The 25,261-nt window shown below is 39.5% G+C and overlaps 2 long non-coding RNA genes across 2 annotated transcripts; one reads left to right on the top strand and one right to left on the bottom strand.

Moving 5' to 3' along the window:
* The first annotated feature begins 5,600 nt into the window (after window positions 1-5,600).
* Window positions 5,601-23,764, top strand: LOC141957480 (uncharacterized). The gene is made up of 4 exons (XR_012633114.1): window positions 5,601-6,150; window positions 21,531-21,662; window positions 22,762-22,803; window positions 23,174-23,764. It is a non-coding gene; the product is annotated as an uncharacterized LOC141957480 (long non-coding RNA).
* On the bottom strand, window positions 9,203-15,411 carry LOC141957481 (uncharacterized). The gene is made up of 4 exons (XR_012633115.1): window positions 14,422-15,411; window positions 13,745-13,930; window positions 10,310-10,373; window positions 9,203-10,230 (listed from the first exon to the last, which is right to left on the bottom strand). It is a non-coding gene; the product is annotated as an uncharacterized LOC141957481 (long non-coding RNA).
* Window positions 23,765-25,261: the final 1,497 nt, after the last annotated feature.

Here is a 25,261-nt window from a genome sequence, read left to right as displayed (position 1 = left end):
GAGAAAGTTTTCTTCATCAAACTCAGTCAGCCTGAACATGCCATTTGGTTCAGTAAGCCGCCCAGTGGTTTAGCACTCACACCACCACGTATGCCTAGCCGGCTGGTCTGTTAGGCCACTGCTTGCTCAGGGGATGGAAGAGAAGGTTGGAGGGAATCTGAAAAGATCATCTAGTTCTGGCCCATCTCCTTGATCTAACCATCCTTATACAGAATACTAGAAGTCTGCCCTGACTATCCAATTTTTTACTGTGAAATGATGCAAAACTGCAAAACTGGGATGCTGTACTTACTGCTGGATGATTTCTTGCTTACTGCCCAGTCTGCCATCAACCATGCACTGCTGTATCTGCTGCAGTAACATTGGAGGAACTGAAAATGCAGGAACTGCCTGACAGTCATGTTTTCCCCTGCTTTCTTCATTGTGGAGATCAAGAGAGGACTAGCTAATGTATTCTGTTGTTAATTTGCCTTTGTAAGATATTGTTCCCTGAGCCTTGAGATAGAAGGGTATATCTTCTGCTAATCCAATCCTCTAGAGGCATTTTAGTAGCTAATCTGGTTGAATCAAATTGTTCCTGCTGCATATGATTAATTTTGGGCCAGTTTAATTTTTATTAGTCATGGGTTTCAGTCACCTACAGTTGCATGACTATAATTGCCCTTGAGCACATGGAATTTCTTTGTAGATTTGATCTGAAAATACATTGGGGTAGCCCCGCCTCCACTTCACCTATCTGTGTACTGCTAATCATATCGTGCCTGGATTTGCACCCTCTTAAATATAGGTTGATAAAATAAAACCTTTACAGACAAAATTGGTGAGTCAATTTGCCTTCCTAATTGTGGGATTTCTCAAGTGAATTTAGTGCTTTAGAATGTGGTGCCTATGGCACCCATGAAAGGATTAGTTTATGAAGGCCAAGCTCTTAGAAACAACCCAACAATAGTGCCTTATCCTCGGGATCACTTATCAGTCAAAGGGAGTTTGTTCTCAGGAGGGCCAGAGCCAATGGGTAAACTCCTGTTTATGCTAGCTGAGGAACTCTGTCTCAATGTTTGGATAAATTATCACTTTGTATCCTGCTGGAGGTAGAGTAGTACGGGGAGCTTAGAGGGGTCTTCAGCTTTTGCTCGTTCAGCTTTGAGTCGGCTCGCTCCTGCCTATGCCACGGAATGAATTTATTTTCACACGGAGACGCGTTGCCTTATCTTGTGCTTCCCCCTTTCCACTCTTCCAGATGTACCAATGAAGCTAGGGCATTCCTGAGAAATGCATGGGTCTTATGGGACCTCGAAAACCTGGGACTTCACAATGTGGAAGGCAATAATGGCTCTAATGAATGCCAGCAGGGATAATGATTTTTCTGTTGTGAACAGTGGAGAGAAAGTGCCAACTCACTTAATAGAGGCAATGGTACCATTTTTTGCCAGTGCCAGCCAGGGCTGGTTTGTAACTAAAGACCTGGAAAGGTTCCTGGTACCATTACACCACCCACAGGCACACAGCTGGCTTTTTAGGGACTGGATTTCTGCGTCTCATGGTGAACGTTAGGTCCTAGATAGCCATACTTGATTGGCATAACTTGAAGAACTGCTTCTTGTTTAACGAATATAGTGTAAGAAGAAATGAAGGGAAAGCCACGCTATCTCCTCTAATAACATTCACTCCTTACTAAAATCCCATAGAGGTGTAGCAGACATTGGTGGTATTAATATTATGTGACTTAGCTGATGCTAAGAAGCATTTGGGAAAACTTTGACTGACTGCTTCATGCAGTTGCTAATGAGGATATCTCACTTACAGGGATATGGCAGAGTAAAGAGGTTTATTTCTCAGTACACTATCACCCTGCCTGAGAGACGAGAGAAATATTCAAGCAAATGGGAGACGTGAGGGGTTGTGAATCTCTGGTCTGCCTCAGCCCTGATGACATGAGGCAGCTAACAATGGTCTCCTTTCCACCTAACAGTGGTGATGCTGTGAGCTGTGGGGTGTATGTTTTTGCATGGAGGTGAACAGACAGAAGCAACAGGAGAGAACACAGCCAAGGGCCACTTTCCTAGGCAGAGCTCAATGAGAGATGACTTGAGGCATCCAGGGGGGGTCCTTGTGTAAAACACTCCCCCCCAGATGAAAGCATAGAAGAACTGTTTTAGAGACACCAAAAGTTTCAGGATATAGCTCTGCCCGCCTCTGAGGAAGTGACTTGTCACCCTTGAGACTTCTGGCTGACATACCCTTCTTCCATTAGCCACCTACTTTTCTGTGGCTTCTCTAGGAGGAAATAGTTCTGCTTTTGTCAAAGCACAGGAAAAGGAATTTATTTATTTGTTTAGATGTTTTTCTGGGCTGTGTTTTTTTCCCTCTGACAATGGAGGTGGCTGGAATGTGTGAACAGATAATGTGGACAGATTGATCTGCACTAAATGAATCTTGTGACAGCTTCTGTGAGAAACCTATTTGAAATGTCTTTATTATTTTACAACAGAACTTCAGCCACAGGATTTTACCAAGGATACAGTGGCTCCAATAAACTTTGGATTCCAAAATAGATATGGTCACTATGAAATCACATGCATGAATTTTTCAGATTTATTTCCAACTTGGAGTGTGTTTGCATGTATACAAATCTTAATAGCATGTTTCACTTAATACAACTCATATTGTCATTGTGGGAAGTAACGTGACACCATGTTTAGTCCTGTTGAAGGTAATGAAGCTTTCTATGAACTACTCAACATGGTCAAAATTGTTTTCAACTTAATTTAATGCTGAATAGAAATAATTGTTTGGAATGTATGCTTTTCATTGTACACTTTCCAGTGTACACTTTTCATGTACAACTCTCTCAACTGTTTTGAAAAACAGTGGTAAATACTGTCTTTAGGGATCTACATTTTTCTATCCAAATAAATAAAACAATGGAAACCCAGCTGTAAACTTCAGGGTTAAAACATTTCTGCATTTCTGGTCATGCCCTTTGTGGTATCTTTCAGAAGGAGGGTAAACATAACTGGAAACCCGTAAGTACAGTTTATATGCATTTTAAATGGGCTGAGCTAAGGTTCAGTTTAATTGGAAAGAGTCCTGAATGCAAAGCAAAACCTTCCCACACTGTAGAAATCCATATGTTAAAATACTTCATTTTTTTAGAATTTCACAGCATTATAGCCAAGAGTTGCTAGAACAAAGTCCCTGTGCTGTCCTGTTTTCAAAATAAACAAATTGACAAATCCGTTCTTTGTGCCACAGCCACCAGTTCCTTGGTATATTTGCAAATGCAGAAACATAAAGCTGAATAATCTGCTTCTCTCAAGACTGCACATTAGGCAATTAAGGGGGTATGTTTGCAGGCAGGCACGCTGGGCATTAGGCACACAACTATTAACAATAATAAGAATTGGGCATTTAATTCCCTTCATAGGGATGAAAATGTATCTCTGCTGTTTAATGCAAGCCAGCGTAGTATTATGTGATAAACATGGATCAATAGAAAAGGATTTTTAAATTTAGAATGCCATTCCTCTACCACAGAACTGGCAACAGAGACTGTTTCCCAGTAAAAGAACCAGTCTACCTCTGCTGAGACAGGAGCAAAGTTATCTGAGGAAGCAGCAACAATGTCATTTATTTTAATGAGCCTTGTTCTCCAACAAATGCTGTTTCCGGACTCTCGGGAAGGTTCCAGTAATGCTATAAAAAATGAAAAAGAGCCCTATCAAAGGCTTGAGCGTGTCTGTATTTATATCAGCCCAGATCATGGGACATAGCAGGGCTCTACATTCAGGCAGTAGCAGAGTCATCTAACCAGGTATGTCAGGGATTGTTACAATGTCTATCCCTGGATATTCAGCCTTTTAGCTCAGCTGATAAACCCATCCTTGCATATTCTTAGGTGATTCATCTGTTTGCTGAACACTAAAACCTGCAGATTCAAACTTCTCCACATGGATACTAAAAAACCCTGGTACTTTTAGGACATTTGGGTTTCATTGTCCTCAGCCCTCTCCATGGTATTTTGCTATACACCCTTTTGCCTTGATAGTCCCTGTCCTGATTGCCCAGGGGGAAAACCCAAGGAACTGGCTTTGCTGTAGGGTTTGCCAGTGTGAGTCCAGGGAGAAAACCAAGCTAAAACCAGCACACAGGCTACATTTACTTTAAGCTTGTCTTTCAGCAGTCTGGCAAATTCAATGGGAAACAATTTCTAAACATGAACATTATTGAATTGCGGAAGCTATTTTTAGGTCAATCTCTTAATGCCAAAATTATTAGACTTTACCAGGAAAAATACATTACCAACTAGAAACATATTAGCACTACTTGTGTTAAATGGAGTAACCGTATTTTAATGCACTTTTGCCTAATTCTGAAGATCCAGTGTTTACTTCTGACCTGAGAAGCTTGTATTTGGATGTTTTACAAGTATTTTCTTAATCAGGTAATCACTCAATCTGTGTTAGACAGGTATTTCTGTTAGGGGAATGCTCTTGCCCATTTTTTCCCTTGCCTGTGCTGCTTCTTTCTTCATGCTAGTGTGTTATGGTGAGGGAGAACTTGTTCAAGAAACTGATCTGGGAAAAATACCATGCAGAAAAAGATGAGGGAAGTTTAGAGAATGTAAACATTTGGAAGCAGAAGAAAAATTATGCAATGGTATGGAACCAGTATAAGCATGTGGTGAAAATTTAATGTTCTTTTAGCAGGCATGTTTTTTTGAGCATGCTAGTTGGAGTTTCATTTACAGCAATGAGTTATCATGCCTTGTCAGATACAAAGCTGTGGGTTTATTATAGATTAACTCATGACATTTTTAACTTTCCTGAGGCAATTTTGAAATGTAAGTAAGTGTAAAAGCCCAGAAAATGTTTGTTCCATGAAGTGGTAATTGATAAAAAAGGGTTTGATGAGTCAAAGAAGTTATGGACATTTCACTGGGGATTAAACCCTATTCATAAAGAAACTTCATGCTAGCTAATTGGGGTTGTCGTGCTTTATGATTCAGAAAGAGTGGGCAATGCTTGTAGCAGTGTGAAATGGAACTTGAGCTCAGCGACAAAATCTTTTCTTCCTGTACACCAGCAACAACTCATTCCTGATGCCTCTAAGGAAGAAGAATCTTAAACTGGAAAAAAATCAGAAAGGCACAGACTTTTCATGCAAAGTCTGCATAGTATTTTTCTGGACTTCTCTTTTAGAATAAACCGTCTAAGATAAAGCACCATTGCATTGAAGAATTCTGCGGTAAAGATGGCTATCGGTTGCCCTTTCACCTTGTCACTTCTATATTCTGAGCTTCAAGAGAAGGTGATAAAATATCTTGCTGGCAAAAATGCTACATTATATGTGTTTTTTCATGGTTAAAATCTATCTTATATATGAAAAGCTTGCTAAATATTAAGTCCCAGTTCCACATGAGATGAAGCCTTTATATGCTGTTGTGGTGTAGATTTGTAAAAGGTCAAGATAAAGTATTCCGAGTCTAGTTTCAATGTATATTCTGTGGACAGAAAGGAGAAAAAAACTTCTATTAATATTTTTTTTTTATTAAAAGCATATCTTTATTTGGCAATCTCAGCCTGTAAAATTCTCTGAGATAGACTACTATCCAAGGTCAAGCTAAGGTTATCTGTGTAGTATTGGCAGTTTATGCTGTGTCACCCTTTCCTGTGCTTTTTAGATAAACCCAGTGAGTACTCAATAAACAATTTAAAATATGTAGAATAAAATACCAATCCCTTTGAAGTCAGTGGAAGGTTTCTCAGACAAAGTACCAAGGCAGTTAAGATATTACAAGGGATAAACAAAAACCACTTATTTGTTCAGATATCTATTAAGGGTCAATGTCTTAATGCAGAAGCATGAAGAGAGATTTTTTTCCATCAGAGGCAGTGCTACCAAGGTGAGGTGTCTGGTCAGGTGTATCAGATGACAGAGAGTATAAAACATGGATCTGGTTGAAATCAGATGTCCATGGCTCACTACTGGCAATGTATCTACTGCTATGACACTGCTCAGAGGAATGAAGGAGCCCAGGCTGTTCTTCTGAATGGACACTTATCTTTGACACTGAGAAGCTTGTAAGAGCCACAAAAAGAAGGGAATTATCCTTCAAAAACAAAGAACTGATCAGATTCTTCAAATGCTGTGAGTCTAAAAATGAATCTCTTACCCAATCCTGCAAATAGTCCTGCCTAATTTTATAATTGCTCTAAATTAGACTAGCCACATGCTTACTGCTAAACTCAAATCTGTCTGCAGGATCTAACATATGTTAAATCATGTGTCTGATTCCCTGCAACCTATTCTGTAACTCAAAAACGCACCAAAAAGCTGTCCTGTAGTTTCTACTTATCTACTGACAATTGAAAATAAATCGTGACTGTGTTGCTGAAATTTTTGTGACCCAGGAACATTTTCCAAGAAATGTGTTTGTACAAAACCCCACAAAACCCCAAAAGGAGGGGAAATCTGTGTTTTCAGTGAATATTTTACTCTTCTGAAAAAAGCAAGAGCTGTAATGAAAATCACTTTGCTCACCACAGAAATACATCCTCTATTCACCTCTGAATAACTATTTTTGGAAGTTCCTTGTTATAGCTGTAATTGACAGACTGTGAAGAGTCACTTCTTTTGAACATGTTGAACCTTAGTAATTCCTTTTTTTGATTTTGTGAAAATACAAAATTAAGTGTGATTATTTAAGTATGTACTCCGTTTGGAAGGGAAGTGGTTTACAGCATATTGAAGGTAAGAAATAAAATTCAGGTCACACTTGTGAAGGACTGTCCTGATTTCTTTATAGATAACTGATTTCAGCATGTAATATCAGGCACTCAGTTAATTTGCAACTTGAATTTTTACTCGTGGCTTCTTGACTCAAGCAGCTTTGTTTTTCCTGGATACAGTCGCACAACGCTTGGTTTCTTTACAAGTGAGTGGGGAAAGCTCTGTTATGATGTTGATGTAAAACCCAAGTGAAATTCCTTGTAAACCATCTAGTGTAGGCAGGCTTACCAGCTACTTCTTTTCTTTCCTAAGAGTTACTGTCTGCATCAGGCTAAAATGACTGGTAACTCAGAAAAACCTCAGACCTCCATTAATTCCAAACTTAGCCATTGTGCAGCCCTTGATTTGGTGAGTGTTAACTTCCCATGCTGCCCTTTAATTGACCTCAACATTGGACTTCTGGAGCAAACACTGATAAGGGGTGAATGACAGTTCAGCTGCACGCAAGCTCTGAGCTAGGTGACTGAGTTGCCCTGACCTTGCGTATCACCTTCTCTACTTGGGTGATGCTGCGGGCTGTGACCTTTATGCTGAGGGTGCTGAGCTAAAAGCACCAAGTCTGCCTCTTTCAGTGCCTGGGTTTGCTTCCAAATGTCAGTACTTTTATAAGGATGGGTAGTAGAATCACTCTTTTGACATGTCCAACAGGAAAAAGAGTAAAACAACCCCAAACAACCTAGGAAAAAACTGCTGCTTTTTAAAATAGAGCAAAGTTCCACCGAGTGTACTCCACTGCGGAGTCATGTGGTGTCAACGCTTACCCTCCCATAATCAGTTGTTAGCTATCATCTCCCTACTTTGGTAGTTACTTCTCACCTTCTTAATCAAATTGTCATAAATAGGTCAGGAATTCTTGCTACTGGTTTTATTCAACAACACCTTTTTATCTCTTACTTGTCCTAAGTCCTATCTAATTTTCTCTTACTTTTCCATGTGCTCTGTCCTCATGACAATCACTTCTGTTTGATTACTGCTTCAAGGCCCTGACTGCAATTCTTCACTGATGAGAGAGTTCTGGGACTTGAGGGATTAGGGTTGTATTCCAAATTCTGCCAAAACCATCCTGACCTCAGACAGTGCATTCTGAAGACACATCCTGATACTCTTAGTCATGCAGGATATTTATCTATTCCAGGAGGAAAGAGTAAGCAGGAATCAAGAAAATTAATCCCCAAATTATTTTCTGTATTACCTGGCAGATTTCAACGGTTACAGTCCACAAACATTTTTTATTCGAGTTTACCTCTGATAAGATAGTGCTTCTCTTGTGGGGGACTGAAGGTATATCTCCGTTAATGATTGTGCAATGGTCCATAGCAAGCTTTTCGAGAATGTGATTGCTCTCTGATACTCTTCTGATAAGTGCGAATAGACTATTAACAGTCTTAGTCCATTAACAATGGACCATGTTGTTTTGATTTCCTTATTTAATCATGGCTTGGTTTTCACATATTGTGTGTATTACAATAGGATTTATTGTATACCCTTACTAAAACCAGTGGTTTATAGTTGTAGGATTATATGGAATAATTGTGGCATTCCCTGCCTCACCATGGGAATTCAGCTGTCTTTCCCCACGGGCTAAAAGAGGATGATTTTTCTACTGGTTAATGTACAAGCCTGGGAATTGGGGAGTCCAGCTTTTATTCCCAGCTGTGTCAGTGATTTACTTAGGGATTTCTCAGCACCTCAGTTTTACTGAAGTAGTGGTGTTACTTACCTTTTGATAGGAGTGCTAAGAAAATCCCTGGATTGTTTGCTGCTTCAGTGAAAGATGAGGTTGCTCCACACTTAATGAGGGCAGATTAGTCATTTAACTAATTCAGCAAGCAATAGCTGGAGACATCATGCTCGTACAGAAAGTTAAGCTTGAGTCTTGGTGTCTAGCATTGTGCATAAACTGAGTATTGCTATCGTCCCAGTCCTACTGGGTGCTGCCTTCCTGGGTTAAATGGGTGTATTGGAGGCTGCTGTGGCAATCTGAACACCTGAGGCTATGTGGCTGTATGCAGCATCTGATGTTCTTTGAATCTTTCTCAATTAAATTTCCAAGCTGTTTGAAATCTTCTCGTTGTTTTTATCCCTTTCTCTCCTTACATTCATAAGTATACAAACATACACACACACAGACACTCAACACAACACACTGTCAACTTCTCCGTCCTCTTTGTCCAGACTGTCAAAAAAACCCCAGCAACAAAACCCAAACCCAAGAAAAACCCAACAACTGAGGAACAAGGAAGGTTTTTTAAAAGATATTCCCTTTGTGGATAAATTGTTCTAAGGGATTAGACATTACAAGGCACATTTGGTTTCATTCAGGAATCATATGGTGAAGCTAACTAGTTCTTATTTTTTTTTTTATTCAACACCCTCTATGCATATTATCATTATGCCAAGAGTAGGTGTACAAATCTTCCTCCTCTATAGTGAGAGTGCTTAGGTATATAATCATATTAAGATGACTAAGGAGAGAAGATAGCTCTCAAGTGTTTGGAAAATGCTTTTAGATTTCAGGAGCTGTTAATCCTATATATATGAATATACATGCATAATATGGATGCATACATACATATATATATGTCTGTACACATGCATATAACCATAGCCCCTTCTCCCCTCCCTCCGTACACCAAAAAGACACCTTAGAGTATCCCTTTCACAAGCTATTTTATCTCACAAACCATTCATATCTCCAAATGACCAATTTTAATGAACATAACCTAGTCCATTCACAAGGTACAATGACTTAAGTATCAGACCAATTAATTAATCAAGCTAGTAACAGGTTATGTCTACAGTGCTCCACTGTGTATATTCACAGCACAAACCATTGCTTCTGCTGTTCCATCTTTGTTATTTTATTTTTTGCTTTCTACCCTGCAGCAGTAGCAGCAGCTCTGATTGCAACAACCAATAGACATGGTTGGCAGGGTGAAATGTAAAATAACAAAACCTACAGTCTGGCTAGCTTTGTGGATAATATGCTGCAACAACCATTTCCTGCCCATGGCTGTGTCAGCTGAGCCATCCACAGTCCATTTTTTCATTGCTGTTATTTTTTTCAGCGTCTATGAAATCAGGAATGGGACACAGCATGCTTGGAATTTGGCCAGTATCCTGTTGGGTTAGTAGAATGGAAAGAAAATAAAAAGTACACTGACCCAATTTCTTTGACTAAATATACTGGGCCATAACAGCAAAAGCTATGGATGTGTTTATTCTTTAAATAATTCTTCAGATGAAATGGCTTAGGACAATACATTACAAATGGAGCTGGAGATCAGGGAGTGAAGCCTTCTCACCAGGGTCACCATTAACTTCAAATGGCTCTTTACATCACAGGTCTCAAAGATTTAAAAGTAGGCTTCATTTTTTCTTTCTGTTGTTTTTCTACCTGATTTCATCCACTGAAAGTTTCTGTCCACTTTTTTGTACCTGTTTTAATTAAAGGACATCTTTGTTATTTTTTTAAAAATCGGTCAGTGTTTTTTTCCTTTACATGAAAAGCACCTACATTAAGGATTTGGGAAGACTGTGCCCCTTGGTCTCTGGTGTGAGCAGACTCCATCTAGTTGCATCTGGAAGTGAGGAGAAACATAATAGCACAATCAGTTAGTTTTTCAAATGCAAAGTGGAGGATGCACTTAAAACCTGATAATCATCTAAACCGAACAGCTTGTGCCTACCTTCGGGTCCCCCACACCTGTGCTATTCACCGTGCCATCTCAGGCAATGTGCTCTTCCAGCCAGGAGTGTGCCAAGGGGTCAGCTGCTCTATTCTTGGATCTGTGTCCCAAGAAGGACCAAACAAACCCTGCGATCTCTGTCTCAGGTTCCTCATTCATAAGAAGGGGACAATGATCTGCCTCTGTCTTTGCAGAGCACCTGGATATAGCTGAATGCAAAGTGGTAGGACACAAGGGGAGCTAAGCAGAAGTGTTCTCAAGTGCCATATGGCCAGCCAGGTTGCCAGCGTTCAGAGCTAAAGAAGCCAGAGTAAGTTATAACTCCACTCTCAAAAAAAATCCCCCAACAAACCCAAAACTAAAACCCAAGCCCAAATAACAAATAAAGAGTTAATTTAGTGTTAATAAACAAAACACATTTTAGAAATCTTGGCCAAATAAATGTTCCCTCACAGCTCCCCACCTGCTGGTACTGGCAGAATAATATTAGTACCTGCAGTATGCTCCCCCTCCCATACATCCCTGCTTTTGTTTTCTTCAGACCTACAACACAAGGTCCCTATCTTATTGCCCTCCTGCTTTTCAGTTTTCCTTTCCATAGATACACCTAGAAAGTTTAAAAATTGTAGAAAGAATTACATACTTGGAGGGAACAAGAGAAAAATATAGCTATGTCTGTGAATTTGTATTTGACTTGGGCCTGAGCTTTTGCCTAATTCAGAGATCATTCAAGTGGAATCCTCATGGGTTTTTTGGCAGCCTCTGTCCTCAGCTTTGAAACACCTCTGACATGAGGAGCAGAGTGGCCAGACCTGAAGAGAGAGGAGAAGGATTGAACACCTGAGTGAGGGCAAGAAGGACATTTTGATGAAACTCATAGATGTATCTGTCCAGGAGAATTTTCCTTTCCAATATGACAATGAGTGAGTGTGAGCCAAGTTGCTTTAAGGTATCCTGCTTGTTCTTGGCGGAGGGGTGAGGAAGAGCGGTCTCTCCAAAATGACGTCTTGGGGAGTTCTGTGGACAAAAGCCCAGGCTAAGCCATGTGTTGGTATTACTCCAAGAATCCTGAAAGCATGAAAACAGGAATCCCAGGATCTCAGCAGTTTATTGGTTGAACCCTAGCTGTCCCTCAGGGCAAGGGTCCTCCATACAGTGGTTTTACAGGCAACATCTCTTTTATAGAACACCGCTGTTAGCAGGGGCTGGGTGAGCAGAGCTAACAGTATAGTGGTACAAGGCCTGGGCACTAGTTTCAGGCAAACACTGTTATTTTGTACATTTTTATTTCAAATGAGAGGTTTCATTGTACATGAACCCCCAACTAAAGTCTATTCCTCATAAGAACTGACAAAAGTAAAACTAGGCAAAGGAAAGCAGATGGTTGAAACATGTTGTTGGAAAAAATCAATAGTCCCACTTCTGATGCATCGATATTTGGGTGTGGACACATTTATTGATGTTTAAATGTCAGCTGGGCCCAATTTGCAGCATTTCAAAGCTGCCTTTGTGTTTTGAATTCAGCTGGACTGAAGGTCAGAAGTTTTACTAAGTATTCAACTCCAGTGGTACACTTTACAAACATTCATTTTTATTTGAAAAGACGTTCTTTTATCTTGTTCCACTGGTAGTAGTCAAGGTGGAAGAACATAGAGCAGGCATAAGTTGAAAGCTTGGTCAAAGGACAACAGTTGCTTATGTTATCTTGACCTAAAGCTCCCATCATTGGTCCTGAAACACTAGAGAGCTGCAAGTCTGAATTTTTCCGGTGTAGAATCATATCATATCAAGTTCTTTTTTGTCCAAATCTGTAAAGATACTGTGGCCAATAAAACTCTTCACTGAGTTGGTTGTTTTTGATGTGTCTTTTGTAGTAGAAAGAAGACTATGAGGCTATTTAATATCGGTATCGCAGAAAAGGAGAACATGAAGGACGTGTATTTCCTTTTTTAATGCTATATATTTAAATTACCAGAACTTCAGTTACTACAATGTGGCAAAGTCTCTTTAAAACTAACAGAAATGTGCATTTAAACTGAAGAGTTACTTATGCACCTTAAAATGCAGTAGAAACAATAGCAACATAAAATTATATATATAAAAAAATCAGTGTTTCAATCAATAGAATAGATTGTTTTTTAAATTAATTTAAAGATGTTGTTTCATTACTTTGATATAGTTACTGAACAATATTTTGGATATGCAGAAATAATAATTCAGTTGTCCATTTCACAAACCTGAGCGCAATACTCCCTCCTTTACATATAGGAGGCACTTCCTGAAGTAGTAACTGAAGTTTAAACAAAAAGGATATAAACAGGACTTTGCTAGATAAATGCAAAGTTTTAAACCTATTTACTTTAACTGAAGCAGATGTCAGACAGAATACTGTGGAAAAATTTTGCTGGGCACAAGTGGTGGCATTTGCTACGTGCTTTTCAAAGGAACAAAAGACTACATGAACAAGACTAGTCAGGATGGGGAGGTCAGGCTTCAGAGCTGTTAATAGGCTAGAGTTCCCTTGAAATTAGTAGGACTGGAGGGTGTTCAGAGTTTTTCAAGAGAGTTGCATTTATTTTCATTTTGGATACATTACATATTAAGAATGACAGATATGTGGCAAGATAAAGTACTGAAATTTTACTTTAAGATCTGAACTGCGAAGATAGAACAATGCTTGTCACATTTAAAAAAGGCTTCAAAGAAAAATCTTAAATAGTTAACGGAGACACCAGAAGGAGACAAAATAGCTGAGCTTCATTAAAAAAAAGCAAAAAAGCCACCTATATTTATAGCTGTAAAACAACAAACCTTCAGAACTTTGTGAGTAATAAAGGACAAGAATTATCTCAAAATCCCAGGCAGAAAAGTTAATTTGAAAGTGTGCTTTTTGTAAAGAAAATCTCAGACACGCTTGTGTTAGGAGACACATTCAAGGAAAACATTCCCAGCTTGCATGGCACAGCCAGAATAGGTTGTCCAGAAGATCAGAATTGGTCACAGTTATGAAATCATTCAGACATGCTTGTCCAAAAGTTGTGTCAACAGGATTGTGGTTAGGAATCAAGTAGGCAAGCAGTTTAAAAAAAGAAACAAACCAACACCAAAAAACCCAGCTTCAACCCCCCTTGTAACAGGAAAAAAAAAAAAAAGGAATTTAAAAGCCACTGTAATGTTTGGTAGCTTGATATTAGAATACTAGAGAAAAAGTTCAGCATGTTCAAATATCTGTTTAAAACAAAGATGCAGGGATGGAAATATACCATGAGATACCCTCTCTGGAAGAAAGCCTGGTCCTTCAAAGATTCTTCAGTGCTACTGTGAATCCTTCAGTGGGGAAGTTGTAGTTTATTTATGAGCCTCCAAGAATTGAAAGGTTGTGCCACGTTTTCCTTGTCTATTTTACAATTAATTAGAAAGTACAAAGAACTTCCTTGTCCGTGTTCATTCTGGGTAAGAGGAAAGAATAATTATATAGAGCCCCAAAGAACCAAACCAAAAGAAAACAGAATCAATTTTATGGCCATGTGCCACATTCATACCCAACCTTAGAGGCATGTTATGTCTTTAATATTATGAAAGAAAACTTCATTCACAAAGACCATTTTGACTTTCTTGGAATGACATTTTACTTGCAGAGATTATTAGTGGTTGGTTGGCTTTCTTGTTTGTTTGTTTGCATTAGAGGAGTTTGTTAAAGCATATTGACTTAAAACAAAAGTCACCTTGGTATCAGTTGCAGTAGCCCCACAAACAGTGCTTGGATTTGCAGCACTAACTGGCAGTGTGACCTGCTGTTTTTTGAAGGCATTTGAAGGTTAAAGTTGAATGTATCCTTAACACCACTATCCATGGAGCTGCTTCTTAATTTTAGCTGTTCAAAATGTAACATTCTCTGTGAATTTTCCCCCCGTATTTAAAACCCAATCTCTTTCCCTACCCCAATATTCCTGTTAGGTTTTGTGATTAACAGCCCATAGCTTGGAGTTTATGACTGTAGAGGTCCCCCGTAGCACAGGTGTCTCTGGATTGCCACTTGCTCCATGTGTGCTCTCCACACTGTGGGTAAAGGGGAGACTTCATCCCCCAGGGTTATCTCAACAGTATCTTCCACAAACACATCTGTTCCTTAAAAGAAGAAAGAAACTACCTTTTCAGCTAGCTTAACTTTGTCTAGACAGCAAATGCAGCCATGTTTTATGTAGCTGATTTAGCTACCCCACCCGACTAAGCTAGAGCAAATGTGATTCACAAAGATTTTCTCTTTATCCTGTGTTTGTCTTTCTAACTTGTGTGGCTGCTTATCTATGCTTGTACCTGGGAAACCTAGGAAACTCTAAGCAGCTATCCCACACCACTAGTTGCATGCCAATCATCTCAGCAGGGATATACTAGTGGTAAAATGAGACTTTGGGGAGTCTAATGAGTAACGTGCAGTGCAGAAGATGCATTTTTCTTCATTTTCCATTTGAGAAGTTCTTATTGTTTCTTCATGTGATACAGTTTAATCTGCTGGTTGTAACTTATACAACAACAAAGTGTTTTTACAGCTCAGAATAGGTGTTTTTCTGCCTTCTTATTAATCTAAAGAAATAAGTATCTTGATGAGAGTGACCTTCATTATACCTCAGACCTGATCATTGCTCCCTGTGGGCTCCATTACCACAGTGCAAGCAATAGACAAAGTTCATTCAATAATTAGAGGGACTGGAGTTGTTCTGGTCTGGAAACCTGACACCCCTGCTGTGCTGAACGGCAGTGTACAGATGAGGGATTCGAGAGCTAAGACAGCAAACTAAATTAAGGCTGCCTAAGGTCTGCCTTGTGCATTAACTTGCAAACAAGGTGGGGGCACAACAAAAAATGAGTGATCCTTTTCTTTAGTAGTAAATCATTTCCAGTTAGGATGTGTTCAAACAGGTAGATGTGAGCTCTCAGGTGTGATTCAAACCTATGGTAACATGAGATGAATCCTCTGTGTAATAAAAAGTATTGGTTTGTGTCCACTGACAGGTCTAGTACTTACCCAGCAAATTTTGCTGTATTTTTCTGTGTAACTATCTGTTTAGAAAAGAGATTGTACATAAGAAATTAATATAATATGAAATATGTATAAATATATATATTTGCATACACATGTGCACATAAATATGTATGTGTGCACGTCTGAACTAATCAGTGCATAGCAAGAGTACTTAATACACGGAGAAAATCTTTCACTGTTACATTCATGTGTTCAACAGCATTGCCCTTCTATGTTTACCACCTGCACCTGCCCTGACCGGCCATCTGGAAGCGCAGTCTACAGACAGCCTGTCCCATACTACCTAGACATAACCCAGGTCGGAACCCAGGGCAGCTCTCATCGTACTGAGTGGACATCCACAGAGTTTGTTTGAGTATGTCTCAGAAGGACTGCATTAAGCTTGGATTTTCTAAGACACTTAAAGCCATATATAGATATTCTGAAGAACTGGAGGCCAAATATGAGTGAAGATGCTTAAAATAGGACTTTGGTGAACTTGGTGTAATGCTGACCTGCTAGTGGGTAACACAGCCCACCTCTAGCTGTGATGTGGGATGAATGGTAGTGGTGGGCTTTGTGGCTTCTGTGGTCTTTCACAACATGGTAGTTCTCTGGAAAAATTCTGCTTACCTTTCGACTTTCTGCATCTGCTTATGTTATCGACCAGTTATGGCATCTGGCCAACGCACAAGCCCCAAACCAGGAAGAGTTACTGCATGTGGAGGTGTTCTTGCTGCACACAAATCCTTATCAGCCATACAGGGCACTTCCCAAAATGTGACTGAGGCCATTTCATCTTCAAAATGTGTTTTTAAGCATCTCACTTCCCCAGAGAGTATATTAACAACCATCCTTGGTTAGGTGGCCTTGGGAAGGGGGGGTAGGAAGGTGTGGCTGCTTTTCATCTCCCCGTGTGAAGCAGTGCCACTGTGCAGAGGGGAATGTCAGATTACTCCACAAACCTTTCTAGCTTTTTGAGTCAGATTTCTGGCTGAGGGGAAGAAACCAGGAGAGCCGCTCTCAGATGCCTGAGTAGTGGGTGCCTCTCTCTCCAGGCTCCCTGAGGAGCCCAGCCTGCTCTCATCTGAGGGAGAGGGGGACCCTGGGCAGGTAGGAGGGGTGAGTCATTTGATTGCATCTATCTATTTCAGCTTAGAGCAGAGTGCAGCTGTATTGGAAGGGGGTGTTACTGTGAAGGTCCACAGGACAGAATGGCAAAGTTCACTTTCTAATAATGGTGCCACCTGAGCAATCTTCACCCCTTCACCTATTTTCTTCCACAGCAGCCATTCTTTTCACTTTTATTTATGCTTGGTTATTTTTCAAGTGGGAGCAATTCCTCTATCTGGGTTGCAAGAAGTGACAGTGCCAGGAGAAGTAAGGGTGTGGTGGGGAAAAAATTGCAATAGGAGAAGAAGGTAGGTGGAGACTCCTAAAACGGTCTTAAACCACACTGCTGCTGAATGAAGAGCTATTACCAGAGGGTGCCACCAACTGTGTCCATCGTGACAGCAAATGTCTTCTTGATTCTCCACCTAGCTCTTTCTAACTTTCATTTTTTTGAATGCTACTCCTTGGCTTTTCTTCCCTTCTCTGTTGTTTTGCCAATGCCTTTTTGGATCCCCTGCTCACAGATGTGCTTTATGCTACAGTCACCAAGGACATGGGATTATACCTGCCATTTTGTGACTCCTTGGTTTATTATATCAGCTGAAGGAGTCCTCTCCTGCATTTGTTTCTTCCTGGTGGAGATTATTCCTTTGTTTTGGGCTGTTTGGATGTGGCCTCCGACACACTCAGTGCTGCTGGGTATTTAAGGGCCACCTGTTAATCCTGTCTGGTCACTAAGCTGTCACCAGCCTCCACCTCCTCCTGTTTGCGTGGCTGTGGGTGAGACAAGATAAGCAGAACTTACAATGTGTTAAGAGGAAATTTATACCGTATTTGACAGCATTACCCTGTTGATGGCTGCCAAGAATATGACTGGCATCATTTTCTTGGGTCTTTCTCTGATCTCAGATGTAAATTTGATATGTGTTCAGGCAAGCACATATTTCAGAAAAAATTTAAAGAAGAATTTATTCCACATTTAGCTGTATTACAAGTATTTACTCTGCTGAATTGAACTCCAGCCATCTTCACAATTTCTCCGTGTTTAAGGTGAGTAATCATGGTGTCATCTTTATTAGTGCAACTATTTATGGGAACTGGAAATTAAAAATCCCAACTGTGAACATTCAAGAAATTTATTCCCACTTTCCTCTGTGGGAAATGAAAGAGAAACCTGATAAGGGTCACCTATATAATTGTGAGAGAAAGTAATCCACCTGTGTTATAATCTGTAGTTAGCAATAGGAACAGTAGAGTATTTCTAAAATTTTTTAGTTCTAACACATGGTACTGAGATCCTATTGCAATGACCCATTTTGAACACTCCCCCCTACCTGCTTTTATAAAGAACATCTCTACGTTGTGCCTTCTTAGTGTCAAATTTTCAAAACATTGCCTTACAGGCATATAACACCACAACTCCAGCTAATTCCTAAATGTAGTGTGTGTTTATACTCCTGTACAGTGGTTTCAGTTTTTAAAGGGAAATTTTCAAAGGAAACAAAGGCAGCTAGGTAGGTTGATAGGAATTACATGTCTCTTTTTGCTTTGTAAACTCCTTACTTTAACACATTGTGGCATCAAATATACACACATTCTGTATTTGCAGTTTTCAATATCTGATATATGCTTTGTCTAGGCAAATTTCTATACTTCCTCTTGATGAAAGACAGAATATTTACTTAGTTTAAGTAAACAGATGATATATAAGGTCCATCATTGCTTGTATAACTAAAGAAGGTATAAACCACCTCACCCCTGTGAGTTCTCCAGGCCCCCTGAAAACAGAAAAAATACTTAAGAGAACAGAGAATGAAAACCACATAAATATAAAATTTTGATTAAAAAAAAAAAATTAGACATTTTCTTCTATGTAGAGCATGCATGACAATAAAAAAGGAGAGCAAAGAAGCAGTGCCAAGGGGAAATGGTGTCCTGACCCCTTTCGCTACCATGTGTCTAGGTACAAGACAGCTTTCTTTTCTGGGATGAGGTCAGCTTCATTATTTGCTTTCTCCAAGTCAGAGGTTGGGTGTAGAAATATTGGTGCGATTGACAGAAAGGAGTCAAAGGAACACAAAGCAGCAGGGTGACAAAATGGCATACTAGCTCCTGGACTGAGTTAACATGTCACACAGAGTTGCGTGACAGTGTATAAAAAGAAAATGCAAGAACTACAGGGAGAGGGGGACTCTTCACAGGACTAAGGGCCTAGTGCCTCCGAGCTTTTGTTAAAAATAATAAAATTATGAAGAAAAAAATATACAGTAACAGATAGTACTGAAAGTTCAAGGACTGCTTAACTCCAAAGCTCTCATCAGAAAACAAGATGAAAGAGGGGGTAACATCAAGGGCTGGAAAAGGAAGGGTGGGGAAGCGGGGAGAGGGAAGAAAGAGAAATGTGGATGACATCTTGCAGCCTGAGAAGAAAAAAAAATTATTGGTACTTTCCAGTCAGTCACCAAGACAACGGCAGATTGGATTTGGAGCTGCCTGTAATAATTTATGACTACTTTGTCTTGGTTGGATTATTGTGTTGTTTTGCCTGCTTATGCTGGATTCATTAGCTTGGCAAGAGCTTCAGCCAGAAAGACAAGGTAGAGGGATAAGAAAAGGGGAATTTGGGGAAATCTGATTCTACAGAAGAGTGATAGAAAAATACTGGTGAACTTGAAAAAGGTTATCACTCATTGTTTTGTGATGTGATTTCTTCCCAGTGGTAATAGAGAGAGAGACACACACAAAAAGACCAGTGACAATGAAATCCCTTGTTGCTGTAAAAGGATCTTCTGGTCCCTGTATCCACTGCTGATCTCAAGCTCCTAAAAAGAAAGGCCAAAAGTGTGCTGGGACCTAGCAGGACCCCTTGGCCCTGACAGCCAGCTGAAAGAAGAATCACAATGTTTGCACCCCTGAAGGGCAAGGTGGCAGGCCCAGAGCTTGCAGAGGTGGGAGGCGTTAGAGAAGCTGAAGCGATGGTCCTGCAGGAGCTGTGTTGCAGTAGCGTGGTGCATCTTGAACACAGAAATAACAGTGATAAAGGGGAAACTGAAAACTGCTGCCTGAAAACACTAGTTATAAAGTAATTCAGCAGTGGCATAATAGAGATGGACAGGCATCAGGCAACATGACGCACTTAGGATTTCAGGTGGTTGGAGGATGGAGAGATGGAGGCTGGCGGTGAGGGAGGGTACCCTTTCACAGCTGGTAAACAACTGAGTGACAAAAATCCTGTTAGTCCGTTCTTGCTGGGATACCCACACTTGTTAGAGGCAAAGATGGTAAATTGCACACAGCGGCAAATTGCTCACCATATGGTCTAATTTCCTTTGGAAGCAGTGTGTGGCAAAATGCAGAAGAAACCATCCTACAGCATGCAAATCAAATGCAGTGTTATGGCACTGGACCTGTTAGACTTGCTTTTTCAAAAGCCAAAGGTTTTACTGGGGATTGGCTGTCCTGCAGACTTCTATTTCTGGGACACCTCAGAAGTATATTAAAACTTCCAAGCAACAAGAGTAAGAGAGTATTAACGATGGCAGGGAAAATTCTTTTGCACCTCTGAAATGGATGCTAGAATTCAACTCCTGAGCACCCCAAAAATGGTAAGAGGACCTATCTGTTCTGCTCCACCTATAAACCTACCCAGCATCATCAAAATAACCACACTTCCATTGAGGTATTTAAAAAAACCAAACACCACTGATTCTCCACGCTGCATGCCCAAGTTCTAGGGCTTCAGGAAAGTGACAAATGTGAGTAAGGAACAGTTTGGTATGTGCTATGCTTTGCACATTGCACTGTTTTTATTACCTCCAACATTTTAAGCTGACAAGGTAGAAAACATCCTGTCCCTATGCATACAAAGGACCAGTTCAACATGGGGGTGTCTGAGCTGTCGAAACTAGTGTACATCCCATCCAAATGTATTTGTGGCAATAATTTAGTATTGTAGCCCAAGGGTTTGGGTTGAACCATCTATTTATATGCCTGTATTTTTCTCGACTTGTAGCTTTCCCTTTCAAAGATATTATGACAGACCTCTCTTTCCCCCCAAGGTTGGGGCCAGTTTAAAATATTACTTTAGGATTACAATAAATAAATTAAATAAAAAAAACCCAACAAAAAACCAACCACTAAAAAAAAACAAACAAGAAAAAGAAATGGCAACTCTGAACCACTCATCATTTTTCCTTCATCTTTTTTTTCTCCCTATAGCTATTGCAGTAGCCCTTTATGAACCCCAAATGTTCCTTGCTCTTCTGTGGCAAGCACTTTGGAATTGTTTATTAGCTTGGAAAACTGTTTCTGTCTCTTAGGACAGGCATCAGTATAAGATATCTGGGATGAGTAGTCTGTGAAGAAAAGTACCTTTATGCCTTAGGAACCGATGAACTATTCCAAATGATCCAGTGCTATGAACCATGCTGAACTGAAGACCAGCAAATGTTACCTTCCATCTCTTCTAGTGACTTTAGTGTTGTCTTCATTATCATCTTCTGTTCTCCCTTGCCAATTCACTCAGCAGTTTGCCTCCTATGCTACATACCAGCTGACAGATGTATCCTTTTCATTTCATATACTCTTAAAGCCTTGGGCACTGCTTTCTGGAGATATTTATACAGCTCTGGGACCCAGTCGCTGGAAAAGTCATTTGTACTGAATATTTGTTACACGTTCTACAAGATCCCACACACTCTTACTTTGCATAGAGTAAAAAAAAAAAAAAAAAAAAAAAAAGGGTGCTGATGTTTTGTATGTATTTTGTATGAAACTTAACAGTACACCTTGCTATATTCTGACAGTCTTTCAAAGGTTTTCTCTGTAACAGTATGAATTATATGAGAAACAATTTTCATATGTGCCACAGTGCCTTCAAAACCTATCTACCACCAAGTTTCTTTATTTCCTAGAAGCATAGAGAGTGGGAGAATGTCTTCCTCCTGCACATCACAAGACATCTCTGTGTCCTCATCTCAGACGGTGGAAGAGGAAGGACATCTGCAACAAAACACACTGCTGAGTCTGTTCCCCTGCAGCAGTCAGTAAGAGCAGTTGTGCTAATTCTGCTAGCGTAATTTCTTCCTCTTATTTTAATTGATATGGGACAAAGTGTGGAACTGGTATAAAGATCAGTTATTTTTATTTTGAAATTCTCTCTTTTCCTATGTGTGTATTTTGCTTTCATCATGCCTGAAATATATATAGATAGATATATTTGCTACCTATACCTATATAGCAAATATAGATATATTTGCTACCTACTGAATAATCAACTTCTGGCTCTGCCAGAGGAAGGTGGCAGAATCTGAAGGCTCTTTTGCTGCGTGTTTTACCACTGTTCTCTCATTTAGATGATCAGTGTAGAAAAAGCAATAGATAAAGAATATTTGAAAGATGCCGTAGCAGAACCCTTAAGGTGAAACAGCTGGCCTTTGCTTCAGTTTCTAGGGCAGCATTTTAATAAACATTACTCATGGTGATTATGGAACATTTTATCAAGGATACATCATTTCCAGCATTATTCCATTTTTGAGTCCATATTAGCATAATAACTTGCATTATTAGTATAATTTGAGATGTTTTAAGGACATGGCTGGAGAATAAGAAGCTCAGTCTGGAAAGCATCTGATTGCCAGTTGCTTGTCTTGCTTGCCAGGGCCAATTAACATATTTCTTCCATTTTCGCCTTTGTTTGACTTATCAAAATACAAATGTGCTGCAGACTTTCAGAATCACTTAGGCTCCTTGTTCAGGCTTTAGAGGCACACAGCAACATGAAGCACATTCATGCAGATTAAGTGCTCTTTGGAGTATTAGAAACCACTTAATCTGTATAAATATGCTTCAGGTTGCTCAGTTTTTACAACACCTTGAGAAGGAACTGCAGTGGTTCAGAAAAGCGTGTGATGCATTATTTAAAAGAAGATATATAATCCATGATAAATTTATCTTCCAAGTGGCTATTGTCGGAATCATAGTTTATTTTTTTATATTTTGTACTTCATTGCACTGTGTTAATGCAAGTGACAAAGGAAATTTCCTATTATATACTCTATTACTTTCAAAATTCTGTTTTTATCACTGTTGATTTAGAAGATAAGCATGAGAGATGTAAAAGTACTGAACAATTTTACTTTACAGATTTGTGCAGCAGGAAGGATTAAGCCTTTTAAACCAAAAAAGGTAAACAGTATTTATGTTCTCACCTATCTAAATATGTTAGCCCATGCATAAAAACGCATAACCTTTTAGTTTCCATTGACTCTAATTTTCATTTGCAGTAGAGCTGAAAAGAATGAGGTATGAGATAGGTCTAAGAACATCATACTGGGATGTTAGCTATTTAGCTTTCGGGGTTCACAGTGTCATTTATTCTAATAAATCTTCACAGTATAGTTTAATTATTGCCAAAAATAGAAAGCACGGTTGCATTGCGCAGCTTTCCCAGAGGATGTCTTACATATCCTGAGATAAATTTAAGCTCTATATTTAATATATTTGCAACTGTAACTGTGTCGTATTCTGAAATCCCTTGTTGTTTGAATGCTTGCAGAGGCTGTTTGTAAGCAGTGACATGGACAGGATGGTGTTCATCATAAAATGCTCATCCCAAAGAAGTAAATAAGAATTTGGAGACTGGATGCCCTTTGAAGAACAGAATTAAATACACTGAATTCTAATTTTAATGACGACTTTTGAGTTTTAGCCTTAATAAATACCTATTATGGGAAAAAGCCTACACTCTGTGGTTCATCTTGAAGTATGATGGAGTAAATGCCAACCTTCCCTACTTATATTTCTGGGGCTATTGACACCCTGAGTTCAAGTGCAACATCTGTTCCAGGTGTGGAAAGTCACTGCTAGCTGCTGGAGGCGAGTGTCATGCTCCCTACCCTTCACAAGTGAGGTCCTTCTTTTGCTGAGGATGTGCTGCTGCTAGCGAACACATAGAGGCTCATCACTCCTTGAGGTTCTCCTGTGTGAGCAATAATGGCCACAGAGGTTTATATTTGGGCCCCAAAGGAGGACTTCCCCTGCCACCTTGATCATAACCTCACTGTAGCTTTAACAGCTGCTGTCAGGGCTGCCATGTTTCCTGCCCTGATACATGTGATGGAGATGGTGGGAGCAGGGGAATGCTTATTTGTGTTAGGGCAGGATGAAGGCTCCTTTGCAAAACATTAAATAACACAAATGGGACTTGCAAGGGGCAGAATGTGGCCTATTTGCTGGGTGCGGTGTTGAATTTAGCCTTTCTTTGCTCCTTTCACGTAAAATAACTGAGGACGTGACCTTAGTTGTGAAGAGAACAGTTGTGTGTCTGCTCTGGGTCATTTTATTGTACCTGTAACAAAGTTCTTTGTTTTACAGAGATTTTTTTGTTGTTGTTTTTTTTTTGTTTTTTTTTGGGGGGTGGGGGGGTGGGAAGAATTCCAAATGTTCTCTTTCGTAAAAATAATTTTTTAAAAAATTACAAAGAAGCTTTGGAAATTCTGGTGCTTTGTTGTGATAAGCAGTATCCAACAGCAGTAAACCGGGTGAATAAGGCTTCTCAAATAAATTAAAAATGGATTTAATAAAAAAGTGAGGTAAATAAGGTAGTTTACCTAATTTTCACCCAACTTAAGGTGCAGGTTGCATTGTTTATGAATTTCACAAAAAATACTAATATTTTTTTTCACTGTAGGCATGGATTTAGTTCTCTGGGTTATATCCAGTGCAAACACTGAAATATGACCTCTGTTGCACAGAGGTTCTTTGCCAGAAGCTCACTGCAGAAATGGGCTTTAATATTTTTTGCATTGGATTTTACTCTACGGCTGGTTTTATCATTCTTGATCTCTGCAGATGTGCTTTACTGTCTGGATCATTTAATTTTGTTAGGCAAACGTGCTTCATTTTTTAATCATAAAATGTTAGCATGCTCTTCAATAATAACTGTTTTTCCTTTCAGAGCAACTGATGCATAAAGTCTAATCTTTTGTAGTTGAAGGAAGATGTTCTTTAAGAATTGATTTAGGGTCTGCCTTTGTCTTACTAATTTTTAATTACATGCAGTCAGACCTGATTAATCTGAATTAGTATGCAAAGCCCCTTTTTAGAACTAAATAAAATCAGATTAACAAGTAAAGGATATATACAAGGATGTGTTATAAGGTTGGTTAAAAGTGAAATTCTTCTTCTTCTTAAACATACAGACATTTCTGTCTGAACAGTTTATGTCTTCTAATCGGCCACATAGTTTTGCTGTGTTACAGAGCTTTAATTCCTTTTGACTTTTGAGAGAAGCATCTAGACATCATAATAATACTATGCAATAAAATGCCTTTGTAGGATTTTATAATTGAAACTTGACTTAACAAGATCAGTGCAGCCAATGCCTTTATGAACACAAGTGTGTTTAAAGAGGTGGTGCTAAGTTGCAATTTCAGAAGTTACTTTGCTTTAAAACAGTGGCCAATGCAACTTGATATGAATTAAGAGCAGCTGCAATGAGACCGAAGGGCTCCCCTTTCCTCCAAGCTCTTCTCCCTTCTTGCTCCTCAATGCCCGTTTATTTTGTATGGGCTTTGGTGTTCGTTGGAGCACAACACGGCACCTCAGATAACTAAAATGGCAGAAAATAACCTGGCAAAAGAGT

The sequence above is a fragment of the Athene noctua genome, chromosome 2, assembly GCF_965140245.1.
Source record: "Athene noctua chromosome 2, bAthNoc1.hap1.1, whole genome shotgun sequence".
Classification (NCBI taxonomy): domain Eukaryota; kingdom Metazoa; phylum Chordata; class Aves; order Strigiformes; family Strigidae; genus Athene; species Athene noctua.
Note: the sequence above shows the minus strand (reverse complement) of the source record. Positions and strands in the feature narration are given on the sequence as shown.